Genomic DNA, 12,834 nt, shown 5'->3' with positions numbered 1-12,834 from the left:
AGATTATTACCCAGATACTAGGAGACACCGACATCCATATTTTAGAGAGTAGACCCCATTTGTCATTTACAAATTATGTGTCACAACTGGAAAGGGCGTGGCAGGTGGTGAGGCAGGGTTCCCGCGTCCATATCTGATGGTAAAAATCCCTCCCTGGAACAGAATGGAATTGCCTCCAGATGATGTCTTTAACAGGAAATGAACGTACATAGACTATTTGCAGATTGTGGGTTGTGTTTTCCATAAGTGTGCTACTTCCCAGGTTTATACCCTGCACGGTTTTAAGAAATAATTACTTTCCTCTTCTGGAATAAAAAAAATATATCTATTAATTTCTTAAAAACAAACAAACCCAAAACACGGGGTGATCCTCAGGTCAGCATTGGAAAACATTTCCGCAGACATAACTATTCCTCAGGGGTTTCCCTGACTCCTGACTATGGCTGATGTTTCATGTTTATTTATTTTCATAAATTCAAACAATTCAAGAAGGGCTGATAATCTGAGTTTTGTACTGCAGTTGATGTGACAGCAATAACTCTCCCCATAAGTTACTGCTGCCTAATAGCTTTAGCAATATGAGTTTGTCTTAAAAGCCATGAAGCATTTTGTGTCAATGTTTAGCAAAATCACCTGAATTTAGCTCAAATCAAATGAAAGTGCTCTCTAGAGCACTTAAGAAGGCACTGTGAAACATCTTGGTTATATACAAGGCACTCCCAGGGTGACTTCTCAGCAATAACAGGGACCAGGTGGAGGCTTCCCTTCTTATTCACTTTGGTGAAGTGCCCATCACAGCTATTTGCACTCTGACCATTTTGGTGCTCGCCAACATGGTGGTACCTCACCTGAAGAAGAAGTGAAACGCATGAAACGGACGGTTGATGAGTGGGATATGACTGGCAAATGGAATCCCTTCAAAAATAGAGCAAACAAGAATGCCGCGCTCTGACAACTGCCTTAAATACAACAATAGGGAAGCTTTGTCTCTTTCAAGCAATAGAGCCAACCCCCACCATCACCATGTGAGCAATGCTGCCATTTATGGGACTGCTTCACAGAGGTCATTTGTTTAGAGTGGGGAGAAAACAACACAGTAGCGTGTGCAGCTTGTCCCCTGGAATGAAGTGGCCCAGCTTCTTTCTCTTGCTGCCATTTTTGGGGTTACTATCGCAGACGACCTGATTTTTAAAATACCTCCGCATTCACATGGGCTCTCTCACTTCTCTTTCTGTCCCACTTCCCGCCCCCCACTTTTTAGAAAAACCTTCTCTGCACTCCTTATCTGTGTTTTTCTCTTGCTGTACCTGTGTCCTTTCTATGCCTGACTTTCTTGCACACGTGCTTAAGTGCAGGGAATAGGTAGCTGTTTGAAAGAAAGTAGGTCGCAAGGGTAATTTCATCAGCCAGAAAATGAGAGCAAAAGCCAGAAGGAAGTCTTCAGCCCGCGTCTTAGACGTGCTTGACGCTTAGACTGTCTCCCATGTGCGTAGAAACGGTGATTTCTTTTCACTCAGATTAAACCAAGCAAGAACCAGGCAATGCTCCCCTACTATTGCTACCTTCCCCAAACTCTGCTAGTCTGATCTCTCCTGTTGTGTGGCTCTGGGGAGCTGGTTACCTTTAGCCCGATCCCCCTTATGGACAAGAAAAAATGGAATAAATCCCTCGGATTGAAATCTCATGTACAAATAAAGCAAAGAGTTTGGCTTCTTGCCTGCTTATAGGATGAATTTTACTAGGTTATCAAAGCCAGTAGGTAATAAGACAACAAAGAGGATCATCATTTCAAAAGCTCACCAGCCCTTCACCATCTTGGGTCCACTTTATTATAATCTCTTCAGGAAGTGATTCTGTTATTATCAAATTCTCAGAATGTATTAGGTTCTGCAGTGAGTCTTTTCTTGAAAAGACAACTATTTCCTATATAGTCACCTGTTAATTCCAAAGGACTTTCTTGCTTTTCAGACTTGGAAGTGTCAAGTCACCTGGAACTATATTCCTGGAAGAAGGAAGGTCCTGCCTGTGGTTGGGATTCGTTTAGGAATGTGAGGTTGGCAGTCTGAGAGGCCTAACCTTTGCTCACTTCTATAAGGCTGATGGTTTCTCAGTGATCCTTAATGAAATGTTCTGTAGTATTTTGCGGGAGAGATGGCTCTGTGCCCACATGCAGGAGGAATTAAATTGTTGGGAGAGCTTGACAAAACCACCACCACTTTGACATATTGATTTGTTTTTCGGTCAGTGTGTTCACTTTTAAAAAGAGATACATTGGCCTTACAACCAAATTTCTTCTCGTGGAATAAGAACCGCTAACAATCTTGCACATCTTCAAGAATCTGATGACTGAGCTTTGTAGGAATGTATACTTGAGGTGGACCCGGTCCTGGCCAGTTCCTTCCAAGTGGAGTAAACTGTTTAGTCGAAGACCGAGGCAATAGTTTTTGTTCAATCTGCTACCATGATCAGAAAATATTACTTAAGGATACTGATAGCAGCTGACTGGTAAGTCATAAAACAGGCCCTGACAAAGGGAATACGTGGACTAGAAGAGATGAGAATCCATCAGTCCTTTTATGACCTGCCAGGGGGAAAATGAGCAAGACTGACTTTTAAATTTTAAATAGTCATTGCAAAATCTAAATTCTACAAAGTCTACTTCTGTTTAATTCTCTTAACGTATGACAATCGAAATCTTAAAAACGTTATGCTCTGTAAAGAATGTTGTCAGCCAGCTTTGCTGAAAAATTGACCTTGTATAGCCCAGAGAAAGGAATAATGCTGTCCCAGCAATCTTTGATCCCGATCACTTTGGGTCCTAAGAGGGATCCCACTCCCCACCCCAAGCTCCCCCCCAACATTTTAAATGTGGGTCCTACATTTTCTACACATGAAATTAAACCAAGCCAGGGATACTCCTTTCTGTAAAAACAACAAACAAGTTACAATGTAAATAATTACACTAGTCATTTTCCATGTGACTAAAATATAAGATTTTGTTATTTGTTTTGGCAGAACTTAGACAGTTCTTTCTTTGTCTGAAATGGTTCACTCTGACCCATTTCCTTGGTCAGTCAAGCTGAAATGGAAGGCCTCTGTTTGTATGTGGACTCCTGTATATCTAACTTTTGATTATGTGGGACCAATGGCCAGTATATTCTAATGAAAACAAATCTCCCAACCCTTGTCTAGCATTAAACTGTTCACCTTGCCATGTTTATCTTGCAACAAGACCTAACTTGCACATGCCTGTTATTCTGCATGATTGGACTCAAAAGACTATTACCAATGATAAGAATTGTCCTGTGTCAGTGTTTATAAAATGGACTTAAAGCACACCCACATTCATATACACCTCACCCTTATAGTTCTAGGTCAACCCTGGAAGGCAAAACCATGCATGTCCAGTTTCTTTGCAAGGTCTTAGTGGTGAGAACTGAAAGTCAGTCTGATGGATCAAATGCAATCTCAGTGATGTTTAATAAGGATTTGAAATTATTTAAATCATATCTGTGTTCCTTCGCACTCTCTTTTTCATTTCTGTTTTCTCCCTTTATTTTCAAAATGTCGGTGGAATAAGAGGGTGAGTGGGGGAGACCTTTGGCTTTTTTGGACTCTTTGTAGGTGGATGCTGACTCAATACTTTGTGATTTCTGTTTCTTATGAATTATTAAAAACCAGAGCGAATCTTCTTCCCTTAACATAAAACCAAATCCAAATCCAGACTTTGTTGGAGTTTGCCTGTTGACAATGGTTATTGTACTGCTCGTTGGCTTGGGTTTCATGTCCTGATAGGAGCTCTGAAGCATCTCACATGATTTCGTGGTGTGGTCTGATTATGCCAGGGAATAAATAAGAAATGAGGAATGACCTACCTTCTCACTATGGGTAAAGACTGTGTAATAGGTATCTGACCATAAGGCTGTGTTTTCATTTGGGACCGGTTTCACCTAAAAATGACCTTCATTTCTGTCTGCAGGTATTAGTTGTATATCTGCAATTTGGTAAGTTTCTTTTAAGGTATAAAACCAAAGAAGGGAAGGAAATCATTTTCTGGGAGGATTAGATGAGTAGAACAGGGTTAAATATCCTTAGGTTAATTTATCAGAATTTCTTTTTCTTATATTACATTATCTTATTATTATGTTCAGTTAGCCAGCATATAGTACATCATTAGTTTTTGATGTAGTGTTCAATGATTCATTAGTTGCGTATAACACCCAGTGCTCATCACAACCTGTGCCCTCCTTAATATCAGAATTCCTAATCAGTTTAATTATTACCCAAGAGAGAAGGTAAGCAGGTTTTTTGTCCATATGGTAGGCAACCTTAATATCTTGAACTCCCTGGTGAATTAAAAAAAAAAAAAACATTAAGATTTTGTGGCTTGATAATGAAGTCACTGAACCTATGTTAATTTGACTGGAAGTATCTGAAAATGTCAAGGAATGGCCTTTCTGTTTCTGTAAATAAAACATTTTATTTAACCAATTCCCTATTAGAAAACCTGGATGATAAATGTGTTTATTCTTTTGAGTTAGCACAATTTATCCTTTTATTTATAAGAAAAATAGAAGCCAAATGCCGTTTGCGTCTCTAGCATAGCTTCTATTCCATTTTTAAACCACAACTCTTTACTCTTTTAATAAAGTAAGATTTAAAATGGCCACGTATGGGTACCTGAAAATACCTCCAATATTAAGAAGGGACATTGCATTCCACTAGATTCCTCTTGGAGGGAAAGGGTCAGAAGGAGGTATTGGTGCATTGTAGGTACCATAAAAGGTTACCAAATATTTGGGTAATTTGACTTACTTTTGCACTGAGGAGAAGAAAGGCGTCCTGAGAATTACGTTTCTTGCAGCTATTTATGAAAGGACCAACCTAGAAGGATGGTTCTGTTTGCTCAATAACCGCACTGGGTTTTACCCGAGGTAAAAGTTTTTGATATTATCGGTTCATCAGAATGCTATTCATACTTGCAGCGTGCCTTTCCCCCAAGGGTTTTGTTTTTCATTTTTTTTTATTTTTTAATTTTTGTCTTTAAATTTTTATTGTTATGTTAATCACCATACATTACGTCATTAGTTTGTGATGTACTGTTCCATGATTCATTGTTTGTGCATAACACCCCATGCTCCACGCAGAACGCACCCTCTTTAGTACCCATCACCAGGCTAACCCATCCCCCCACCCCCCTCCCCTCTAGAACCCTCAGTTTGTTTCTCAGAGTCCATCGTCTCTCATGGTTCGTCTATACCTCTGAAACAAATAACGCAATATATGTTAAGAAAAAAAAAAGAAGAAGATAGCAGGAGGGGAAGAATGAAGGGGGGTGAATCCCCCGAGGGTTTTGAAAGGCATGCCCGGAACACATTTACAAGTAGTGAAGCACACTGAAAATCCCACTGTCTCAGATCACTTCCTGTCAGGGACCACTGCACGGGGCACATTCTCTCTCTCAGCTCCAGACTGCATTCCATCTGCTCAACCTTTTACAGAAGTGTGTTCTGTTTTAGTTACTGAAAACAAGCTGTGGAAATGGACATTTCTCAAACGCATGAAATGTGATGACATATACACAAACAAGAGTCAAAGCCTCGTTTGGAATTCCCTACCCTTTCTAATGTCACGTATTTCTTGCTTTAAAGACATGCTTCTCCTGCAATTTCAGAGGATCAAGTTTCTCTCCATGGAGTGGGTGACTTCACCTCCTTGTCGCTGAACTTCTGGTCCCGTCCTTCCCTTCTCTCCTCACCCCTCCCCCATCTTGTGTGGAATCCTTCTGTTTACCCAACAGTCTAGATTGTTTGCAACTCAAAGGCAGGTACAAAATGTGATTCGTCTTAAAAAACATTCCACACTCTGACTAGGAAATTGTCTCACTCATGGTTTGCCTGCTATCAATGTTTTTCCATTCACATTGGTGAAAATGTTGTCTATGAGAAATTTACACAAAATCAATTTTTAGGACCCAAATAATATTTTATAAGGACTAGGGCAACTAGTAATATTAAAGTATTTATTTTATAAAAGCAACTCTTTGAAAAGCAATTGCTCTTTCCTTAATGTAAATACATTACACACTCGGATTAGGTGCAAATTAAGCTCTAAGAAAACAGCTCTGAATTTCCACTTTAATTTCTGAGCTACATTTTTAAGTCGTACCTTCATTCACTCCAAAAACATTTATGGAACATCTGTCTATGCGTCCTAGGTAGGAGACAAGTACGGCATAGTCCTTATCCTCAAAACTTCAGAGTAAATACATCTTTCAGTGTAAAAATCAGTGGCTAAAGCACAATATTTCTATCTCATTTGTTTACTCTTTTTTTAAAATAACAATGTGTTCAGATTAGTGGTGTGACCTGAATGAGTCCATTTTTATTACTCCCTTAAAGCAATGGAATAAGAAATCTGCTTCTTTCAATATTATCATTTTGTCGAAATGACTCAGCACAAGAGAATTTTGGATATTTTCCATGACATTATAGGAGATCAAACTATTTTTACATTTATTAAAAAATAGCATGGAGATAAAAAATACAAGTAGATCTGCATTAAGTCAGTGGGGAAATATGTGTATCTGCACTCTTGTTCCTTTAATTAAAAGGTAGACTGCTATCTTTTGGTATGTTTTAAACAAATGTCAGTCTCTGGATAAAGGGAGAAATGTGATGACAACCTGAGACCTTATCAATGACTTATGGTATCGGTATCCTGAAAAGAATAGATAAAAGTTTCTGAGGCCAAAAAACAAAACAAAACAAAACAAAACAAACAAAAAACCAAAAACAACATGATGTTTCTTTTCTGCATTACATGAGTTTATTTTGATACAGTTTCCTCTGAGAGTGAGTAAGCTCAGAGGCTGGGTTCGAGGCTCATATTTCTGGCACCAAAATCTCTAATCAGCAAATGACATCACAATGGATGCTGGAGTCTCTCTAGTGATACTCTCATAGGAAGCCAAATCTCTGAAATTTGTGCAGTCTGTGGGTAATGACTGGAGCCCTGCAATGACCTAAGACAGAATTTAGTTATTTTTTATTAAAAATTCCAACTCAGAACATCCCTGGATATCTGAACCAGAAATTGGACATTGAGCTCTGAGCATTCACACTCACTGGTTCACGTCACAAATATTGACTGAGCACTTCAATCACTCAAGGACTGTTCTTGGCACACACAGTTGTGAGGAATTCAGGCAACCTTCCTGCCTTTATTTAGTCTATATTCTAATGGGGGAATAAGGTAGTGGAAAGCATTAAGAAACGAAACAAAGTAGTTTAAAAGGATAAAGCTTGATAAGGGATACTATTTAGATGAGGTGGTCAGGGAGGGCCTCTCAAAAAATATGATATTTGAGCAGAGACCCAAATAAAGTGAGACAGTGAGCCATATTCGTATTTGAGGCAAAAGCAAGTACAAGCACCCTGGGGTAAGAACATATATATATATATATATATATATATATATATATATATATATATATGAGTAAGAGCCCTGGAGTGAGAGCCTGTGTGTGTGTGTGGGTGTGTGTGTGGGTGTGTGTGTTTATGGCATGACCAAAAGCCTTGTGGGTGAAGCAAAATGGACAAGAGAAAGTGTGATAGTAAGTGAAATTGAAGAGTTAGGCAGGGGTCAGAGCATGGCAAGATCTTGGGATTTTATTCTAAATATAGGAAGATGGTGGATAGATTTGAGAGGGAAATGATATAATCTAAATTTTCTTTTTAAAAGGATTTCTCTGGCTGCTGATTAGAGAGAGGAGGTTGAGAAGAAAGATAAGAATGGGGACAAAGAGGTTCTTGTAAGGTGTAACGGTAGCACAGAAAGATACCATGGGGCTTGGACTAGAGAGTGGAGGGGTTGGGAAAGGGTGGATAGAGGGCAAAACTAAGGATGTATTGTGAAGGCAAGGTTGACAACATTTGCTGATGGATTGATATGTGATATGAAAGAAGCAGATCAGGATGACTCGAGAATTTTTAAAAATCTAAACCATCAAGTAAGTAATGGTAATGATGTGGTTGACCAAAGTGGTAAACAATGGGCTAGGAGCACATTTGGGAAGAAAATCATACTTTTTTTGGAAATGTTAGTTGGAGATATTTATTAGATACACTAGGGAAGTAGCAGGAGTGTCTACAAGGCTGGACTAAGGGAGGAAGTTGAGCTGAAACATAAATCTGAGCATAATCAGCTTGTAAGTGTTACTATTTATTTTTTTTTAAAGATTTTATTTATTTAGTTGACAGAGACACAGCGAGAGAAGGAACACAAGCAGGGGGAGTGGGAGAGGGAGAAGCAGGCTTCCCGCCGAGCAGGGAGCCGGATGTGGGGCTCGATCCCAGGACCCTGGGATCATGACCTGAGCCGAAGGTAGACACTTAACCAACTGAGCCACCCAGGCACCCCGTAAGTGTTATTTATAACCATGAGACTATAGATCACCAAGAGACTGAGGGTAGATAAAGAAGAGAAGTCCAAAGATGGAGGCCCCTCTTGTTCCAACATATAGAAGTTAACAAACATTTGAGTATCCTGAGGAATGTCCAGTGAGGCAAAAACCAGGAAAGTGTGCTACCCTGGAAGCCAAGCAAAGGTGTTTAAAAAATGAGGGATTGGGCACCTGGGACAGTGCTGCTGAGTGGCTGAAGAAGATGGGGACTGAAGATTCACAACTGGACTTGATTTTTATGAAGGTCATTGCTGACCTTTATTAGAGCATGTTCTCTGCAGTATTGTGCAAGAAAGCATGACTCCGGTGAGTTCAAGAGAACATGGGAAGTGAGGAATTAGAAATAGGTAGAGAAAATTCAAGAATTTTTTTCTGGAAAGTGGAAATTAGACATAAATATGACATGAGAGAATTTTAAGAAAGCTATTATAGTGTGGGTTTATGTTGATAGGACTAATATATAAAGAGCAAAATTCATAATATAAGAGAGAAAGAATATTTATTTGAAGGACTAATGTGCTTGAAAAGGCCAGAGGGATGTGTATGTATGTATGTATGTATGGGAGGGGCACTTGGCTTGGTTAGAGCAGGTGGCACAGTCATTGTAGCAGGAGGTATGGTCTTATGTACAGGTTGCCTGTAGACAGTTGGGTGGATATGATGATGGAACATAAGGACATACTCTTCTGGTATTGTTTTCTCATTAAAAACAGGTTATCAGTAAGTTAGGTTATATAAGTAATGTTACTAGCTGAGAATATGAAGGGGAAGAGCTTATGGAGGTTTGAGAAGTGTGACATTGACCTTGAAAAGTGTGAAGTTAAGTTACTAGACAGTGATGAGAGCCATGTGAACCATATTTATATAGATATAAGGTGGTACAAGTCAACATGGTGGACTTTTGCTCTCCAGCCATATTTAGTTTCTCAGGTGCAGGTTAGGAATAAGCAGGAATCGGAGTTAGCCAGAGTTGAGCTGGGTGTTTTTCCTTACCTGATGAGTACAGTGGTGGAAGAGAATATGCAGGGATTTGGGAATAAGGAAAAGAATAATTATGGTGAGGAAGCGCAGAAGCTGAGCTGGTCAAGGAGGGAAGCAATGACCTGAGGGGATGATAGCCATTAGCAAAGTCAATGGTTTGTCGCCTCTTTGGGAGTTTCTAAAAATTGTTGGAGTGATGGTGCTAAAGGAAAGACCTAAGAAGGGAATAGGTGATAATGAGACAATGAGTGCTTGAAATGGAAGTTTTGGCGATGGTGCAGTTATTGGTAATGGTGCGGAATAAGGAAGACTGTGGGCATGGGTGGCTGATGTTCATGCAGGGGGAGATCAAGATTTTCAGAGGTGAGCAGCTCAAGGAGCTGAGTGGCCAAGTTGGTGGATGGCAGAGGAGTAGTGGTTTGGAGGAAAAACCAGTTGATTAGGTGCTAAAATAATTGGTCATGTGACATGTACTTCTATGGAGTTATTAGGGAAGTGGGAGGATCTAAGCTCTGGAACTAGCATCAAAGAACAAAGCAAGACCAACCCCTCCCCTTCAGGCTAATGACATGCAGATTGTGGGAAGGGAAAATAGCCATCCTGGGGAGGGCTGCAAGAAGCGGTAACCATATTTCAGAAAAGATTTAGGGGAGGATGATGGCAGCTGGAAGGTTCTAGAATGTATAATGGAAAGTAGAGAGGGAATGGTAGGAGTAGAGAGGGAATCAGAGTTTGAAGCGAATGAGGGAATAGGCTGCGCAATATGGGGATAAGCATAATAGCGAAGGTAAATGACATGTGGTTTGGATGATTTCAGCAATAGGTGATCAAGGATGAGGGCAAGATGGCCCAACTCTAGAGATTGCTTTGGTGTGGTATGTAATGGATTCTAATGAATCATGAGGAGGCAGGGAATGTGTGTGAGGGATGGAAGGGGCATAGTGTTCACAAAAACAGGTAGTATGCTGAGGGCCAATTTAACTCCTTATTCAAACGATTCAGTACTTTCTACTTGAGAAAGTAACCCTCCCTAAATGGGCTGGTCTCACTGGGCTTTAGCCCTCCAGGGGCCAGAAAGGTAGCAGCTACACACAGTCCATAAATTAAGAATATCATTCAGTCCTGGCCCCAAGCCACAAATGGTGCATTCAAAAACACACTTTACATCTTCTAAACTTTCTACTCGAAGATCTACAGTAGTTTGGTAGGTTTCCACTGCTTGGGGAGCTGTTAGTTCTTCACGTTGTTTTGTAGCAAGGAGCTTTTAAGATGGACAGTCAACTCATTCCCTACTTGTGCAATTAAAAAGACTATAAAGAGAATAACGAAATAGGCCTTTGGGAGCCACAAGTCCACACTCTTATTCTGTGCTTTGTGAGTTCCAACAAGGCAGAATGTGTCTGGCTCAGGCTGCTTTATTTGAACAAAAGAGTGGAAGCTGCCTGGGTGCTAAGTGTTTTTAGATCTCCTGGTGGTGTGTGAGTGAGTCATTATGCCCAAGACCACCCTGATGGTGCACATTTAAGAGGTCATTTTTTTTTTTTTAAGATCTTACTTATTTGTCACAGAGAGAGAGAGAGAGCACAAGCAGGGGGACTGGCAGGCAGAGGGAGAAACAGACTCCCCACTGAGCAAGGAGCCCAATGTGGGACTCGATCCCAGGACCCCGGGATCATGACCTGAGCCGAAGGCGGATGCGTAACCAACTCAGCCACCCAGGCGCCCCAATAGGTCATTTTTATTTCACTAGAAAGGCCCCCTAGTGTTTGCCCTGAAGGCACTTAAGCACATACTTTTCCATGGACTAGGGGAGCCCCTGACCCAAACTGCTAAGCTCTCTGATAACTTCCTACTTATTCTTTAGGACTCACATCATAGTCATGGCTCTGCGGTGCCTTTCCCAGCCTCACTTTTGTGACCTCGAACTACCTTCACAGAACATCATCGTATGCGGTAGTTATTTATACACTAGATATCCCAGGCACCGAGTCTAGTGCTGGTGGGGCATGTGGAGGCCTTCAATCAATATTCACTAATGGTGATGCTGATGTGAATCTAGCCACATTCATTGGTTATATTCTTAGACTTTCATTGTCTTTTACCCAGTACCTTTAAAACTGAACATAATCTTCAGTGTCCACACAGAGTTGATGTGGGACAGTTACGGGTGGTTCTTGGGACATTATTCTCAGATCTTGGATGCAATTGTATGATCTCGGGGAGAAAGGACACCTTGGGTTACCTCTTCCTTGCCATCAAATCTCTGGCAGATTATCCGGGCAAAGGTAAGATTAGTACTCCTGGGACAAGGACAAAATGATATCCTCTGCTGGTGACCATGCTGGCCAAATTCTTGAGGCCAGAACTCTATTTTCTAGAAGCTGGAGTACCTTTCAGTAGAAAGAATTTGAGGGCTGACAGCTACCATTTATTGAGCACTTACAATATCTATTGTGGGAGCCACTTAGTCATTTCTCAAAACAAAAAACAAAAAACAAAAAAACCCAATGAGGAAGAGACACTAGTATATCCTACTTTACAGAAAAACAGATTGAGGCTTACCAACATCATGTAACTTTTCTTAAATTCTTATAGCTACGAAGTGGTAGAACTGAGATTTGAAATCCAGGTCTCTGATTCCAAAAGCTTATGCATGTCATTTTCTGTGATGCTACTTTAAGCAGGATGCTGTTCCGCAACGAAAGGAACACTGAGGTTTATGGTCAGTATCACGGTCTTTAAATGCTCCTGAATTTCCCAGGGGAGATAATTATATCAATGATGTAAACTATCTTACCTGGAAATGACCTATTTGTTTTTTTAATTTAAGGCTCAGCTTGTGAATAAATAAATAGGAGTGAGATTATTTAAATTTCCCTTCAAGTTTTTAGTCATTTCATAATAAAATGACATATAGAAACAACATTTAAAAAGTATACACTTCAGTTGGCCTACTGTCATACACAACTCTATTTTAAATGTTCTCTGAAGGATACCCAGCCATATGGTTTGGCTAGTGAAACCGACATTATAGACTCAACACTTGGAAGCAAATCCTTTCTCCCCTGAGCTCGTAATTTAAGAATCATTCTAGTTACCTAAATAGTTTTAAAGAAGTCTATACAGGATGTAGCAAATGAACTCTTGATACTATCTACTTATTTCCATTTTATTTTTGTCAATTTGTAGTTGGTATTTTCTGGGCCTTTAGCTGAATTAATGGAAGAACTAATAGAAACCCAGATGGACAAGCTACTCATGGTATCCATCAATCGAAGGTCATCATCACTGAGATTGATAATTAAAATTAGCAGCAGCATCCCTCATTAATCAAAGATCAGAGTTATGGCTAACTCTCCATGCTGGTACTCTGTGGAATAAAGGGTGGA

This window comes from Zalophus californianus, chromosome 2, assembly GCF_009762305.2.
Source record: "Zalophus californianus isolate mZalCal1 chromosome 2, mZalCal1.pri.v2, whole genome shotgun sequence".
In the NCBI taxonomy this organism is placed as follows: domain Eukaryota; kingdom Metazoa; phylum Chordata; class Mammalia; order Carnivora; family Otariidae; genus Zalophus; species Zalophus californianus.
Note: the sequence above shows the minus strand (reverse complement) of the source record.